Here is a 17,422-nt window from a genome sequence, read left to right as displayed (position 1 = left end):
AATACATTTACAATCAGTTAAATAAAAGAAATCTAACAATATTCAATAAGTGGGGGCATGACTATCGATACCGAGAGGTATTCAGCCAAGCCCCCCCCCCCTTCCTTTTCTTTAATTTTTTTATCTATTTTTTTTTCTTTTTATTTTAGAAATGTAGGATATTTCAAGAGATTTGGTAATGTACTAGCCCCAGCTATCCTTTTTGTATATTAAATTCTTTTCCTTGTGTCCTTCGAGATATAGTATATGTCTGCAACTGGCTTGCAACTCAGTTTGAAAGAGAGAAACTAATCACCAAAACAAGAAGAAGGGCAAAAATACAAGTTATCTAAACAAAGCACATGTCTATTTAACATAAATAGGTGGCGAATTTCCCCCATTTAGTATTTTTGTAATAACTCTGGAACCGATCAAAGTTAGAAAGAAAAAAATGCAAAATAATGCAAAGGTTCTTTGAAAAATTTCCGATATTTTAGTCTTAAATTTTGAATGGATTAATATAATTTGGTTTCTATGAAAATTTTAAATTTCCTGTTTTTTTTATATATTTTTTTTGTCAATTATTTTTTTTATTAGGATTTCACAAAAAGAAGAATTTTTTTTTACATTATTTGATAAAAAAATTGATGTTCTTTTAATAGAAATTTGAATTATAAAAAAATGTTTTTCCTGATTAAAGTTATAGTTATAAAAGTAGATATACACCAATTAGTTGCGAACTTTCAAAATTACTCCATTTTACTCTAATTATTTATAATATTTTACATCTTTTTTATTTGGTTATTTTTATCAAACTATAAAAAGAGGAAGCAAAAATTAAAGACTTGTTATTTAAACCGAAAATTAAAAAAAAAAATAAGGCAAAATAAAAATCTCTTCACAACATGTATTCAAAGTATTCTAGTAATTAGTATTTACTTAAAAATCTTAAAAAATTAATATTAAAAACATTTATCATTTTAATGACAAGGTAATGAAAAATGAAAATGAATATGTTAAACAAGTAACTTGTAAAAGTATTATTTTAAAATTAGTTATAAATATTCAATTTTTAATATAAGTTTTAAATATATTTCCTCCTATTGGTCTCTTTGAGTTATATAACAAAGCAATAAGTTAGCCTCTCTGAAAAATTTAAAACTTGATCCATTAGATACTTACTATTAATATATCAAAGCAAATAATATGTAAATCTTTGATGGTTCATAGTTATTGCATCATTATTATTTGACAAGATCAATAATTCTTTATTTAATCCTGTTGATACTTAGTTAATAAAATAATTCATATTTCCTAATAATCTTAGTTAACATAACATTTCTTAACGCATGTAAAAAAGATGATTAATTTTTTAAGGAAGATGACTGCTTGTGCCAGTTGTAATCAGAGGGTACATTCAATTTTTTGTTTTGTTTTAATCTCCTAAAGCTTTAAAAAATATAATCAGGTATATAGTCAAACATTTTTTTTTTGGGGGCTTTTGAATTAAGCTTCATAACAATTAAAGATATATAAACGAGGTTTTTTAAAAATTTGGAAATAAAATTTTCCTAATATGAGGTTGTTTTTTTTAAATTGAAACAAGCTGCTTGACTGGCATTTTATTGGTTTTATCACTTATTGATCAACATATTTGTAACTGAAAGTATGTTTACTTGTTTGCACAGCCGTGCCTAGGCTTCCCCACGCTCCAATGGGGGGAGGGGGAGGATGGCATCACAATTAGGGAGTTCATTTGGAAGTTTAGGTTTTTGAAACCCTTATGGCAGATATTTTAGGCGGGGGGCCTCTTACCCACTTTCAACGACAATCCTGGTTTGTATATTCATTGTATTTATATACTGTTTATGCATTTCTTTATTTTTCATTTTTCCTCAACTAAAATTGGCGCAAACAATCTAGAGGACAATTGGAAAAAGATCGTCTGCATATATGATGGCCATCTTGAAATTTGTATTCCAAAATATTTATTTTAATTTTACCTGGAAATATTGTTAAAGTTTTACTATATTAATAAGAGTTATAAAGAGGTTTTTTATTTTTGTGATATGTTGAAAAATTTTTTATTTGCTATTTATTTAAGGTCTTTTATATATTAAGAGTAGGAAGTTCTGTAAAATGTTGTTAAGTACAATCGATTTGCAGTTCCCTAAGACATGTAAAATACAACTGCATAACAATACAGACTGCATGGGTAGAGAAATTATCTTTGAGGGTTAAATACTTCCTCATATTCTTGCTAGTATCTTTGTATGTGTTGAAATTATTTTTCCTTGCCCTTGGTACACTGCGCGACATAATGATAAAACATCCCAAAAAGATTTATAAAACTATACTATACATATATGTTTAAAAACTTATCTTTATTGTAAATAAAATCAAAGTGTTTTCAACACTAAACAACATTTTAACAAACTTATTTTCAACGGGACACGCATTTTATAAAAAAAAAAACGTTTTTTCAGTGCGAAAAAATTATAAGACAATTTTACAAAAAATGTTTTATTTACAAACAGCAGTTGTGGGCAATTAAGAATATTTATTTGATGTAAACACCACAGGCAATTATTTATCTGTAAACTTTTGTGATCTGTCAAAAATTTAGTTTAGGTTTTTTTTTATTAAGTATAAAATAACAAATTAATTAATAATGGGTTGTGCTGCACCGTTGAGTCAAGATGAGAAAAAAGTGCTCTTTAACTTAACGAAAATGGGTCACTTTGTTATTTACCTAGAATGGCTAGAACTATTGGACGCAGCCAAACTGTGATTAAAAACTACGTTAATAGTCTTTATAGGTATGGAATAAAAAAAAGTTCTGGACGTCCATCAACATTTAGTGACCGTGATAGGCGAAGATTCAAATTTTTCATTAACTGCTCATCAAATTGCTGCAGAAGCGATTGCTAATTTACGTACAGTTCAGGGAGTTATTCATAATGCTTTTCACCTTTCGCGCAAAAAAACTTCAGCAAAAACTACCTTTGACAACAAATCACATAAACAATCGAATAACTTTTACAAAGGACCACATAACACGGAAAGAAGAGTGGCAACATGTAGTATTTTCTGACGAAAAACGATTTTGTCTTGATGCGCCGGATAGGTGGAATTATTATTTTTGCAATTTGCGTAAAGAAACAGTAAAACAGCATCTACGTCAAATGGGTTGTGGTGGTGTAATGACTTGCTGTGTGATTGGGTAAATCAAAAACTCAGTTTATCAACGGAAAAATGAAAGCTAAGGATTATCTTTTAATTGTTCAAGAATTCATACGACGTGACGCCTCTGTCATTAGTGGTGAAAATTTCGTTTTTCAGCAAGGTAATCCTACCAATCATATTGCTTAGATAGTAAAGGAATATTTCAACAGCAGTAAAATTGAAACATTGAAGTGGCCAGCCAGATCTTCAGATCTGAGCATTAGTGAGAATGTTTGGGCACAACTGTCACATATAGTGCTATAAGGTGGTAAACAATATAATTCGCTAGCTGACTTGAAGTCATCCATCGCATCTGCATGCAATGCAATTGAAATTTCGTACATAAAAAAATGTATGATTATTTTCCTTCTAGAATGATTGAAGTGATTCAAAAAAATAGTAGAAGTACCCACTATCGACTACTAAGACGTCTTTTTATATAAATGACAATTTATATGATTTTTTTCCAAAAGTGTCTTATAATTTTGTCGCACTAAAAAAAACAGTTTTTTTTATAAAAATGCGAATTAGGTTTAGAATAAATTTTTTAAAATGTTGTTTAGTCTTGTTAACCTTTTGCTCTCATTAACTAAAAAAGTTAGTTTTTAAATATAAATGTATAGTAGAGTTTCATAAATATTTTGGGATGTCTTATCATTATGTCGCGCGGTGTAACAGCTACATTTGTTTCGAACCCATAAGTTTTTGTCTCGCTTTATTTTAACTTTTATGTAACCTTAAGCATAAATTTAATTTTTTGCTTTTATAAATAGGGTAGAGTTGATGAACTTATGTTTAAAATCATCAACTTATATTTCGTACTTCAGAAAAAACAAGTTAGTCTGTAGTAGTTTTGATGAGAATTATAACGTTTTTTTGATTTAACGCTGTTTATAAAATAACTTTATTACTAAGAATTTTTTTTAACTTCAGTATTGATAACTGAATACTAGGAAATTGCGATTCAAGAGTTTACCTGAAATACGTGAAAAATAAACTCAATTTGAACGTCTAATTTAAATATTTTTTGAAAGTTAACAATATTTTGAAAGTTAACAATATTTGAAAGTTAACAATATTTTGAAAGTTAACAATATAAAGGAATAATATTTTTTTAAAATTGGAATAAAAGTAATATAGCCTTTTTTATTTTGCTTTTGTTTTTTATTTTGTTTTTTTCCAAACAAATGGAACCAAATAACATGAGAGCAGGGCCACTCCAACAACGGAATAATTTGTTTCCAAGCCCCAAAGGCCCGTCTTAAATACTTGCTAAATATCAAAAAGTCAATGCAATCATATTTACAACGGAACTGCATAAACATCTTTAGATTTTAGAGCTGCACAATTTAATTTTGGCCTAGGGCCCCTAGAGTCAGCTTGGAACGGCCCTGTATGAAAGTATTTTCCAAAATCACAATCATTAAATAAAATTAAAAAAATTTAAAAAAATTGATGAAATCTAAACCGAAAGTTTAATTAGGTATAAATATTGCTAACACGTAATGAATTAGATATAACAACATAATAAACAAAAACTAGATAACATGTAAAGTTTGTAAGAGTACATGCTATTGATATTAATTGAACAAACAAAAATTAAAGATTGAATAATTAAAATTAAAGATTGAATAATTGAATCGAATAAATAGATATAAGGACGTTAAGATTATTAATCACCTATATCGACTTTTAGTAGAAAATCCGTAGACTTTTAAATCGACAATTTGATTTTTCAAAATTGAATATTATCAACATTCAACTAGTCGAATTTTAGCCGATTTAGTCAAAATCTGCAACAACACTAACAATTTTGTCAGTCTTTTATAATTCGCAAAGCTTCTATTGTAACAAAATGAAAAGGTTTACATATATTATTATTATATTACCTGAAACAGAGGCTAAAATATGTCTCATCATTTAACATTTTAAAAAATAATTATAAAATTATTTAGTAGAATTGTGTCATTTCTATTATTTCTAAATTTTATCTTTGTCACGTCTTTAAGACGTCGTATGCTTAATAAGAATATTTTAACCAGGTAATTAATAATTATCTGGTCAAAATTAGTTGTTTCAATTTAGTAAATTAGTCGTTTTAATTTAGTAAAAATTGTTGTTTTAATTTAGTAATTATTAAAGTATTTAATTATTAAAATATCTAACATTCGTTTGCAATAATTATATTCTAATTGATTATACAGATTATTATAAACAAAAACTTTTATTTGCTAAGCATAAAATGCTTCACAGGTTTCATATAATAAAGCAACTTATAGAAAATTTAGTTTTTGAAGGGCAAATTTGTGATTGTGCCATTCTAAACTTTATGACCTGAAAAGACATCACATCGGTTCAGGTTAAAATAGATTCAAGCAAAGTTTCTTATTTGTTTCGAAGACTAATAAATGCTTGGTTCGGCTGTATAAGTTTGCCTATCTACCTAACTATCAATCCTCTTACACACTCTTGATTATACTTTAAGTTAAAAAAGTAATAAAATTAATTAAAAGGGAAAAAAGAATAAAACAAATTTTTATTTACGATTAATTAATATATTCCACAGTTTTACACTTTAAAATTTTCCTTTTGTAATGCAGTTTCGCTATAACTACGTAATTACCATATTGCTTTGTAACAGCTTTTTTATAAAACCTGTAATGCATTTCAAGTATGGAAAGCAAAAGTTTTATCGAAAGGTCTATATAATAAATTTAAATACATTCGTTAATTGCTTCGATAAGTCGTCGGTTATGGTCGTTTTTGGTATTTTAGTAATTAAGTTCTAGCAATATTGCAAGTATTACCTGCATAAAATATAATCTGCTTTACAACAAAAATAGAATAGTTAACATATTAATACTTTTATTAAATAAGTTATATTATTTTATTGAAAATGCTGTTGACATTTCTATTTTCCATGGTACTGGAAGGTTGCTTAACACTTTTTTATCATTTTTTAATCTTATTTCGAAATGTTTAAGTTAAATTTAAAATAAATGGGAAACTCAACTATGTTAATAAACTTTGTAACAAATTATTAGTTATAAACTAATAGCTATTTCTAAATAACCCAAAAAAAGTTATCTTAATCTTTTATACTATTTTAAAATACAACTTTATGTTTATAGTTTATTTTTATTCTTAGGTAGGAATGCTTGAAGCAATACCACTAATCTCTCAACCATGCCGCATCCGCGAGCATGAAGATCCAAAGCGTGTATTAAAAATAATACTTGAAAACTACTCTGTTTTTAATTCAACAATAAAACATATTCCTAAAAGTAATCATAATCACGAAACACCTACGTTACAAAAAAAATGCCCGTCTGTGAAACAGAATTTGTTGAAGTCCATGATCTAATTGGGAAAGTAACTATTCCCAATAAAGTTATGGAAGTAACACTAGCAGACTCTTCGTACGCAGATAAATGCAAAAAAGTAAAAAGAGAAATTTTATATATGGAGGAAGAAAATACTTGCGATCAACACTTAGACGTACACTTGTACATTTTAAAGGTTCGATAGGTTGTAGTAGTCTTCCAACATATGAATTGAATATATTTAGATAAATATCTACTAAAAGCTCCGTTTGTTGAGCAAAAAGATGTTTTTTTAAAGTTAATATAATATTCCTAAAAGTTTTATTTATAAAAAATATTTATACTAGTAAAACTATATTTTTTTATTTAAGATTATGAACAGTATTTATAAAAATATACACACATATTACTTTTTATAAATTTTATTATGCACATACTTTCTGTTTTGAATATTTATGCATTTTATTTAAATTTAGAAAATAAATTTTGTAATTTTGAGGATTATTTCCATTCCTTTAAGCAATCGAATTGAATTCTACTCAATTGTAAATAGAATACCATTCAAAATTTTCTTTAAGAAAATTTTTTTATGTGATATCAATTGCATAGATAAATAGTTTTAATTTGGTTATGATTTAATATAACGCCCAAGAACACAGGTTTCGAAGTGAAGAGTACAATTGTCAATTTCAAAAAATACTCCTCAACACTCTCAATTTTTTAGGAAATTTTTTTATAGAAAAATTAGGTTTCGTAATATGTTCGAAAGATTTTATAACTATTTAATGTTAAGCATTATACTGTACAATAAACAGTTTAGTTTTAAGAAAAATATTCCAATTAATCATGCTGTAGTCAAACTGGTTAATCATGTATCAGATGCATTCAGTGAGTATTTTACTGATCTGTCAAAAGCCTTTGACACAAAAAGTTACTTATAAACCAAAAGATACTTATAAAAAAACTATAAAATGGAGTAAAAAATAAAAACTTGCTTTGGATTGAATATTACCTTGCCAACAGGTCATAATGCATTGTTTATAAAAAAAAAACGAAAAAGAAAACCACATTACATGTGGTGTGCCATCTTTGGTCCATTATTATTTTTATTGTATATAAATTATTTATACTTTGCATCAAATATTTTAAATGTTACATTGTCTACAGACAACTCCAGTCTTTTTTATTCTAACAACGACATTTCTCTTTAATTTATCTAACAATGACAGTTCTCTTTAATTTATCTAACAACGACAGTTCTCTTTAATTTATCTAATAAAGAACTATTTAAAACAAACGAGTAGTTTTAAAGCAACTTTCATTGAATGTAAAAAAACTATATTTATTTTATTCTACAAATCTGGTAAAGGTGACAATGTTCCACTAAAGTTACCCAATCATTTAATCAATAAAACATTTATTAAAAGGGGAACCAATTGTCAATTTCTAGGAGTAATACTACATGAAAATTTGTCATGGAAACTACCTTCAAAAATGTATTGAAATAAAATCTCAAGAATTAATTCCAGATTATATAAAACTAAACCATTTATCAGCATTGCATCCTTGAAAAAAATATACTTTTCATTTATTTATATTTTTATCTCCGACTGCAATACTTTATGGGGTAGTACGAAATATGGTAAATTAAAAAAGCTATATAGTAAACAAAAACACATCCAGGACTTTTTGTGCGCACAGAAATTTTCATTGCGAATCTCTTTTAAAGAAACTTTGTGCCTTAAGCGTTTTTAAACTTAATATACACCAAGTTCTCTAATTCATGGTGAAAACAAAACATGGGGGAAAATTTCCACACATGAGGTGCGCGGTGTTGGACTGATTATGAATTTAGCTTTAATGTAAACTTTAGGATGACAAAGTTGTTATATGAGAATCAAGTAGGGTAGTTTTGAATCATTTCGCTGATATAGGTTTAAAGCATCAGTGGAGTCCATGTTTTATTTTTTACATCAACTTTAAAACAAGATGTACGTTAATTGTTCATGCATATAATTCGCTCCAGGGCAACCCGACTTTCCCCTATATCACCTAAAACAGAGGCTAAAACATTTCACTTTATTTAATATTCTAATAAATAATTGTAAAATCATTTACACGATTGTATTTGTGTTTTTTCGATAGCAACGAACCCAGTTAACACTCAACTTTTCAAAGACGATTAAACATCTTCTAAACGTCTTTAAGAAGTCTTTTAGACGTCGTATATTAACTGAGAACATTTTGACCAGGTAATTAGTAAAGTTGTTAAAACTTATTCCGTTAAAAATTAAAGCATTTATCTGCAATAGTTAAATTTAATTTGTTCATTATTACTAAACGTAACTTTCTCTGTTAAAAACTCTTTAGAGGTTTCATACAACAAAAGCAACTTTAGAGAATTAAATTTCTGAGAAACAAACTTGTGGTTTTGGTGCTCTAAACTTTATGACTTTTAAACGACAGCACGGCAGGTTGAAGCAGACTCAAGAAAAGTTTCACCATTTGTTTCGGAGACCGATAAATGCTTGTTTCCGCCATATAAGTTTACCCAAGTTACCCCTCTTCTTTTGATTATATTTTAAGTCAAAAAATAAAACAAATTAGAATGTTTTTATTCATGGCTAGTGATATTAGTATTTTACACTTTAAAATTTTCTTTATGTAATGCATTTGTGTTGCAACTACGCAAAACGATATTGTTTTGCAGCAGCTTTTTATATAAAACCTTTAATGCATTTCATAAATAGAAAGTTCAAATTCCATCGAAAAGTATTGACTTTTGATAATAAATCTAAATATGTTCGGTAATTATTTCAATATATCGTTGACTATGATCGTTATGATATTTTAGAAATTAAGATCTAGCAATTTTACAAATATTACCTGCTCAGGTAAAAATTATATTACAAAAAGATAAAGAAACTAATAATATTATTAATTAATAAATATCTCGAACTCTGAGGGGACCGGGAAAAACGTTCGAGATATTAAGAGTTCGAGATATCGAGAGGATTTTGGCTCAAACGAGTGCGCAAGGGACCGCAAATAAAGTTTGAGATATCGAGTAGTCGATATATTGAGAGTTAACTGTATATTGAAAATGCTATTGACATTTCTGGTTACTATGGCTACTGGTAGATTGCTTCTTTTAACTTTAGCATACTTAAAATTTATTTTAAAATGTTTTGATTAAATTTTAAATTAATGTAAAACTTAGCAAGTCAAAATGCGATGAACATTTTAACGCTCGGTTGTACATTATATTTATATTTAATTTCAAAGAGTATAGGCATTTTATACAAAATAAGAAACTTTCTAAATAAACATACCTTAATTCAGTTATATTATTCGCTAATTCGTTGCCATTTTATTATGCAAACATTGCTTGGGGTAGCACTTATAAAAGTAAACTTAAACCTCTCTATCGGCAACAGAAACATGTAGTCCGCCTTATAAATTTCAAGGACCGTTTTGCTCACGCCAAGCCTCTTTTATATGATATGAAAGCACTCAATATATATGAGTTAAATGTTTTTAATATTCTTTGTTTTATGTATAAATGCAAGACCCACCTATCACCCGTTTCTTTTCGTAACTTGTATTTACAAAGAGATAGAAATAAATATATTTTTAGGAACGATAATTTAATTCGACAACCATTTTCTCAATCTAATTTTGAAAAATTTTTTATTTCCTTTCGCGGACCATTTTTATGGAATAGTATAGTTCTAAATACTTCTAAAGTTTTTTCTCAAGAATGTAATTTTAATTCTTTTAAACAAAATCTTAAAAAACTCATTTTTTCAACTGAAAATATACTAATATACTTTTAAATTTTAAAATTTTTTGAAAATGCCTTATCTATATCAGTATATGTATATATTTAATGTATATTCTTTTCTATTTATTTTTCGTTTGTTTTTTTATTCACAAGCAATTAGCGGTTTCTCAGTGACAAGATCTGATGGTCTTCTTTGAGTATCCGCGTTCTTTATGTTTATTTTTATTATTTATTTCTTAACGATATCTTGACTAGTTAACTTTTATTATTGTAATAAAGTTTAGTTTATTTAAATTGTAATAAATATTGTAATAAAGAACAACAACAACAACAAAAAAATTATAAAGACCAGAGATATCATAGTAGCTTACGAACATATGACTTAAACAAATTCTATAAAATGTCAACTAAAAGCTCTTTTGTTAACCATCGAGATATTTATATAAAGTTGAAATAGCTGTCTTATAATTTGTGTCTATTAGAAAATATTAATACTAATGAAACTATACTTTTTCAGAATCCAACAGCAAAATTTTACTTAAGACCATCAAAAAGTGTTTTCCGGATATAACCTGCCGTTGCAACGTTCTTTGAGAAGCAAAATAGGTTTAAAAATAAAAAATTCTATAACTAATCGCATGACTGAAAAAGTTTTTGTAAGTTATTTGAAATATATCTTAATTATTTGAAAGGTCATAATTATTTGAAAGATCATATAGTACTTAGTTATTTGAAATGTCATAATGAAAGGGTCATAATTGAGGTGGCCCTAGGTACAAGGAGGCCCCAGGTACATAAATTTCTCTGCATCTTTTTTATAAGTTTGATATTGCCCATACTTTCTGTTTAAATATTTGCTTGGTATTTTTATATGATTTTAAGAAACATATTTGTGACTTCCATTTTTACAAAGTATTTATATTATCCAAATAGCACTATTAAGATTTTTTTCAAGTCCTTAGAGTAATCAAATAAAATTATATCTTTTATACTTATAACAATTAATTATTTATTCAAAATTGAAACTATATTAACATAGTTCGATACTGAATAAGTTAATTACTTGAGAGTTAAAGTTACAGTTTACTGGCCTAAAAGATTTTTATTTCTTTTGCATATTGCGCTCTCATCAATGAGATTTTTTAAACAAGGATTATTTCTTGGTCTCAGTACATACAACGGCTATCTTATACTCTGCAGCTGTAGAGAAGTAAAACCAAATAGTTTCTTTCGAAATTGTCTTAAGGAAACAATTTTAATTTAAACCATTGTGCTACGGCAGCTTGTTTGCTCTTTGTGTTTACAAATAAAATACCTCGGTTTCGGTTATTAATATTAGATCCTTCGGGTGTATCGAAGAATAGGTTTTTGTGACGCATGTTTATTTTGTTTTACTTTAGTTTATTTATTCAGAATCGAAGTTATATTAACATAATTTGCTACAGAATAAGTTAATTACTTGAGAGGTAAAGCTACAGTTATCTGGCCTAAAAGAATTTTATTTTTTTTGCTTATTGCGCTCTCATCAATGGATACTGTTTTGGTAATTCATAATGGATCCTTCGGATGTAACTAAGAATAGTTTTTTGCGACGCGTGTTTATTTTGTGTTACTTCAGTTAGAGTAGTTGGTAGTTTTTAAAATTTTATAAAATTGGAGTCGCAGAAATTGCGTAACAAGTCATCTTGCCCGGTCACGTGACCAGTTGAAAAATTAATGAACTTTTTATTTTTATTTTAAAACTTTTTTTACTTGCAAACTGAAAATTTATGAAGGTAATGAATCATAATGGTAAAATAAACAAACTGACAAAGTATTATTGCAACATTAGTGATAGTTTTGTAATAACTCAGGGTTTTCAAAACGTTCGTCGTCTTGCCTCGTCTTCTCCTATCTCCTAAACTTTTCTGTACGATATGTACTGTAACTGAATGAAACTCAGAACAATGCTTAAAAATAATCTCTGTCAAGCGTCAAAATTCAAACATAATTGTCGATATCTGCTATAGAATTATTAAGGTGGCTACCCACTATTTAAAGTCTAAAAGAAAAAAAAAAATTTCTTTCTATTTTTTAGAAGTTTTAACCTTTATAAACAATAAAATATATAACAATGGAAGAAAAATTTATAAGTTTGCCCTAATTTTGTTCCTTAAAAAGGGGTAAACATCCAAAAGTTCCTTAGCAACGGCCTTAGTGACAGTTGGAACTTTTTTTCTCAAGAACTAATATGCACTTTTTCTCCATATTTTTACAGTACCTTAACCAAGTTCTTATCAACACTGTTAAGTTATTCCCGAGCCAAATGACATTGGTAAAAAGTACTAAAATCAGACCATATTTGAATTTGTAGCTTTTTATTTTTGAATATTTTTTTTTCCAATGCGTTTTTCTCCATTTAAAGATTTTCTACCTTCTAACAAAGATATCTTTGGTTTTGTTCAATATTTTTCTTTGAAATTTTTTACAGAGATAAAACTTAGTTATGTGCTGAGTCAAAAATATATATACTATGGTATCCCATTCAAATTAAAATTTGGGTCAATGGGGTCATTTTTTAGGGATTTATACTAAATTATAAATTTTAGAGAATTAAATAAAAATATCAGTTTTATATTTGACTCAGCACACAGTTCATATATGAAGCAAGGTTTTTGAAAAGTTTCACTTAATTTGGAAAACTCTGCAACTAGTTATCCTTGTTAGAAAATATGCTATTTTTGAGTTAATTATGCGCATAATTATAAATATTAAAATTATAAATTTTTTTGTTTTTTTTTGTCTTATTTGATTCCAATGCAATTAAAATGTTTAAATATGGGGGGATAAAAGGGTTCATTTAAAGATTTTATTTAAATAGTGGGTAGCCACCTTAAAAGCACATAAACCGTTTTAATTTAGCCGCATTAAACGTATGTAAAGCGTTTAGATTAGTCTTGTGGTTTATCCTCCCCCAGCTGTTTTCTAAAATCTGCTGACGAAAGGCTCAACACGTCAATGAACATCATTATCTACTTCCACGGACTAAGAGTAAGAATGTTCTAAAAGAAACGAAAATACTATACGAATAGTCAGACAAAATCTAGTTAGAAAGATAGCATAGATAAAAGGACGCATACTGCATAAATAAGAAACAGCAACTAAGAAACTCTCTTATCTATTTTCGATCACAAATTTTCAGTATTAGATTATTTTTTAGGGCGTTTTGATTGCTTTTTATTGTTCGCAACGAGTGCTAATAACTACTATTTGAAACACATCAGACAGAAATAAATATTTCATAAAAAAGTATTTCAAGAATGTTTATTAAAAATACGCGCAGTTAAGTGTTTCTTAAAAGAATAGGTTTCTATTATAAATAACAGTATAGTATAAATACTATGTACTCTAAGTTACATAGATTTATATTCTTAAGTAATGTTAAATGTGCCATGCTTAACAAAAGTATGAACATCTGAAACACCCTTCAAAGTCTTATCCTTATTTTCAGCATAAAAATACCCATTTCTACGTCAATCTATGTTATTTTACCACATTTAAAAAAAAAAAAGACGTTTCTATGTGAAGGTTAATACCCAGATGTAGATACCAAAAATAATAGAGAATCGAAAAATTGTTTTGATAATTTAATGAATTTAGTGAAGGTAGATAATTTAGTGAAGGTGGGAGGGTGGATAATTTAGTGTGGTTGGAAAAATAGGAGATCAATGAATGGAGATTGTATTGAGCGTAAAAATGTAAGTGAAGACAACGTATAAAGACAAACCGGTAGTTGGTTTAACCGGTACATCTCCAATTTATTGTTCTTTAGGTGGCAGGTTTTCATTGCTGACACCCCACATAAAGACCAAACTGGAAGTACAACAGTAGTTACTACATTAGATTAAATATTCTTAGCAATAGTGAAAATGCTAGGAGAAGAGATATAAGTGATCAATAAAAATTGACTGGGGTATAAATAACTATATAGAATGCTAATCTATTTTAATCAACGCTTCAGTACTTATAAGCATTTATTATACACCAAAAAACTTAGATATCAAACAGACGTCGTTGTTTTCGTATCAAAATTCTCCATTTCAATTTCAATTTCATTTTAATGGTATTCATTGTGGGTGGATTTAACGTTTGTGGATGTCGCTTTTTCAAGTAGTCGGTTGTTAACTGATCCGGTTACCCTCACTAGTTGCGCTCCAGTTCACAAGACTGATTTCATTCCATCCTTGTATGTGTTTTTGTATACTCCCAGCCGTTTTTGATGGTCTCGTTTTGTCAAGGTATTAGCAAAGAAGTTTTGACGTTAAAAAGTTAGCATATTAATGAGATCAGTTTCACAAATGACCTGTCGTTAGCTGATAAAGTAAACCTCTCGTATTGTTATTACCTACAATTTACTATTATGTTTAGTATCTATTATTTATGCTCCACTAAATCCTCTAAAAGCCTATTCCATGAAATAGATAATATGTCAAAATATTGTTAACAGGATGAGTAACTAAAAACTTATACAACTGTAAAACAATTTATAAAAATTTAATAAACAAAATAACTTCCATTTTGTATATATTTCTTTAACTAAAATTTTGCTCAATTGTTTTTTATTAATTGAAATGATCATAATGAGGCTGATCAGGGATAAAACTTTGCCACTGATAGATCAAAGTATTTTGTATATTATATATTATATATGAATAAGGTTGGGTTATAAGGTTATAAGCAGGGGCAGATCTAAGGGGTATCCTATGTTGCCCAGGACTCACCCATAATATTCTAAGAAATTGTAAAAAATTCCGTTTCATAATATAAAAAATACTAAACTTAAATATTCAATATACCAATACGCATATATGAGTTCTTTAAAAAAATAAACATTACCTTTATAGAAAAACATACACGGCTATAACAATGTTTCAAAGACTTGACTCTCCTCCTTCATGTTTCAAAACGCTGCTATTAATTAGGACTCTTTTTTTAAAGTAAACGGAACCGATTGAAACCTTTTAATGAATCGTTATTGGAATGTATTTATTTTGGTTGCCGTAATTAAGGTCAAAATGTATTTATTTTAAATAGGCCATATTAGGCGTTATTAAGGCGTAATTAAGGCCAAATTATATATAATAGGCATATTAAGGCGTAATTAAGACCAAAATGTATTTATTTTGGTTGCCGTAATTAAGGTCCTTCGTTTCAGGATTCATTTGAATTTTCGGTAGATAATAAAAAAAAGTTGCAAGAACGTTTGATCAAATGGGTTCTCTCGGTTCCGTTTATACATAAAAATGAATCCTTAATTATTCTAATAAAGTCTTTGGTATTCGAATAAACTGAAGTTTATCAAAAATTAGCTAAAAGTAATTTTTAACACAAATTTAATTTTTGTTTACAGTTATGGATTTGTTGCTATCTAATGCCATTAAAGCCAAGCATTTGCCTGATATAACGGCTTACAAAGCAAAGATTCAAAATAATCTCAAAGAATCAAATTCAAAGTTTTCTGTTGTTAACAAAGATAGTATTTGTTTAAAAAGTTCTGAAATGGAAGCTTTCTATGTAAAAAGAAAATGAAGGCTATATTGTTTTAAAGTAGAAGTTTAAACACGTTTTTTTAATATTTTATTTAGTTTATAAAACATTAACAGTTGACAAATAATCTTTAGTTAAATATGGTTGTTTAGTTATATTTAGTTTATATATGTTATGACTTTACAGGTCAATGGAAAATGGTAACTGTCTTTACAACTCTGCTGCCTTATCAATAAATTCATCAGATAAAACATCTTCGACTATTAACTTCTGTTGAGTGTTTGAGAAAGCAACCTTTTATTCATGATACCCAATAATCTTAAACCAAGTGAAATCTAAAAGTTTTTCTTTACACTTTATTGTTTTCATGGCATGTGTTTCATTTGAGTCTTCTGATTCTTTTACAGAATTAAATGATATAAATATTTCTGATCTTATAAAAAAAGAAGCCTATAACGATTGCAGAAACAATAATTTTGCTTCTTTTCTTTGTTTAATTGCATTATCTACAGTGTTAAATAAACAAATTCGGTCCATTTATCCTGAATTTAGACTTGAAAAATATAAAAAGTTATTTAATGTAAGTATATATCTACGTGGTGATCATAAAACAAATAAAGAAGTTCTGAATATTTTATTTTAACACAGATTGTCGCTCTATTTCCAAAGATAAAGATATGTGGTCACCAATTCATTTTGTTCCTATTGTAAAAAACAAGTTTTAAGCTTAAAGAAGTTTGTCAAATGTGATATAAAAAGAGATCGAATTCAGTTTTGCCAAGTGTTCTATCGCATTTTTCTGTTACCACTAAGGTTCTTAATTTAAATTTTCGACCTCTTTAAAATCTATTTTCAAAAAAAAATCATTAGTTCAATCTCACATAAAGTTTTGCATTGATGATAAAACTAAAATTATAGATGTAAATATTGATATTACTCCTAATCCAATCCAATTAATTGTATTTCTTGTACATTAGGTCAGTCTTCAAGCCTTCCTTTTTATAATCTTTCTACTTACTATGAGCGCGGTAGACATCTATCTGCTGGCAAAGATGATTCAATGTTATTAGATCTAGTTAATAAAATATTTATTCCTAACTTGTCTTTTGCTTTTCTTGTTTCTGGTGAAAAAAAGAAACAATCATTTTTGCATAATTGGCTACTTGAATATTCCTGGTTAGCTTACTCACATATTGAAGATGGAGCATACTGCCTTCCATGTACACTGTTGGGTAGCAGAATTACAAACATAAACTAATTCCAATTATAAAGACCATTATTGTTCTTGGCCGCAACAATATTGCTTTTTGAGGTCATCAGGATGACAGTAAGTATCATCCAGAGATCGAAGAAACATGTAAAGACAACATTGGTATAGGTAAATTTGTAAACCTTTTAAATTTTCGTTTTGAAGCAGGTAATGAAGTTGTTGAGCACCATATTCGTTCTGCTCCTAAAATTGTAACCTATATATCTAAAACTGCACAAAACGAACTTATTGAATGCTGTGGAAAAACAATCGAAGAAGTCCTAATTAAGAAAATTAAAAAGTCAAGTTATTTTTGAGAGATGTAGCCTCTGATTG

At 27.7% G+C, this 17,422-nt stretch overlaps 1 long non-coding RNA gene across 1 annotated transcript in view; it reads left to right on the top strand.

The window, feature by feature from the left end:
- Positions 1-526, top strand: part of LOC136082162 (uncharacterized) — a 63,440-nt gene extending 62,914 nt beyond the window's left edge. The window contains exon 3 of the long non-coding RNA XR_010639448.1: positions 150-526. This is a non-coding gene — a long non-coding RNA (uncharacterized LOC136082162). The remainder of the gene's footprint in view (positions 1-149) is intronic.
- The last annotated feature ends 16,896 nt before the right edge of the window (positions 527-17,422 follow it).

Source organism: Hydra vulgaris, chromosome 07 (genome assembly GCF_038396675.1).
Source record: "Hydra vulgaris chromosome 07, alternate assembly HydraT2T_AEP".
In the NCBI taxonomy this organism is placed as follows: Eukaryota; Metazoa; Cnidaria; class Hydrozoa; order Anthoathecata; family Hydridae; genus Hydra; species Hydra vulgaris.
Note: the sequence above shows the minus strand (reverse complement) of the source record. Positions and strands in the feature narration are given on the sequence as shown.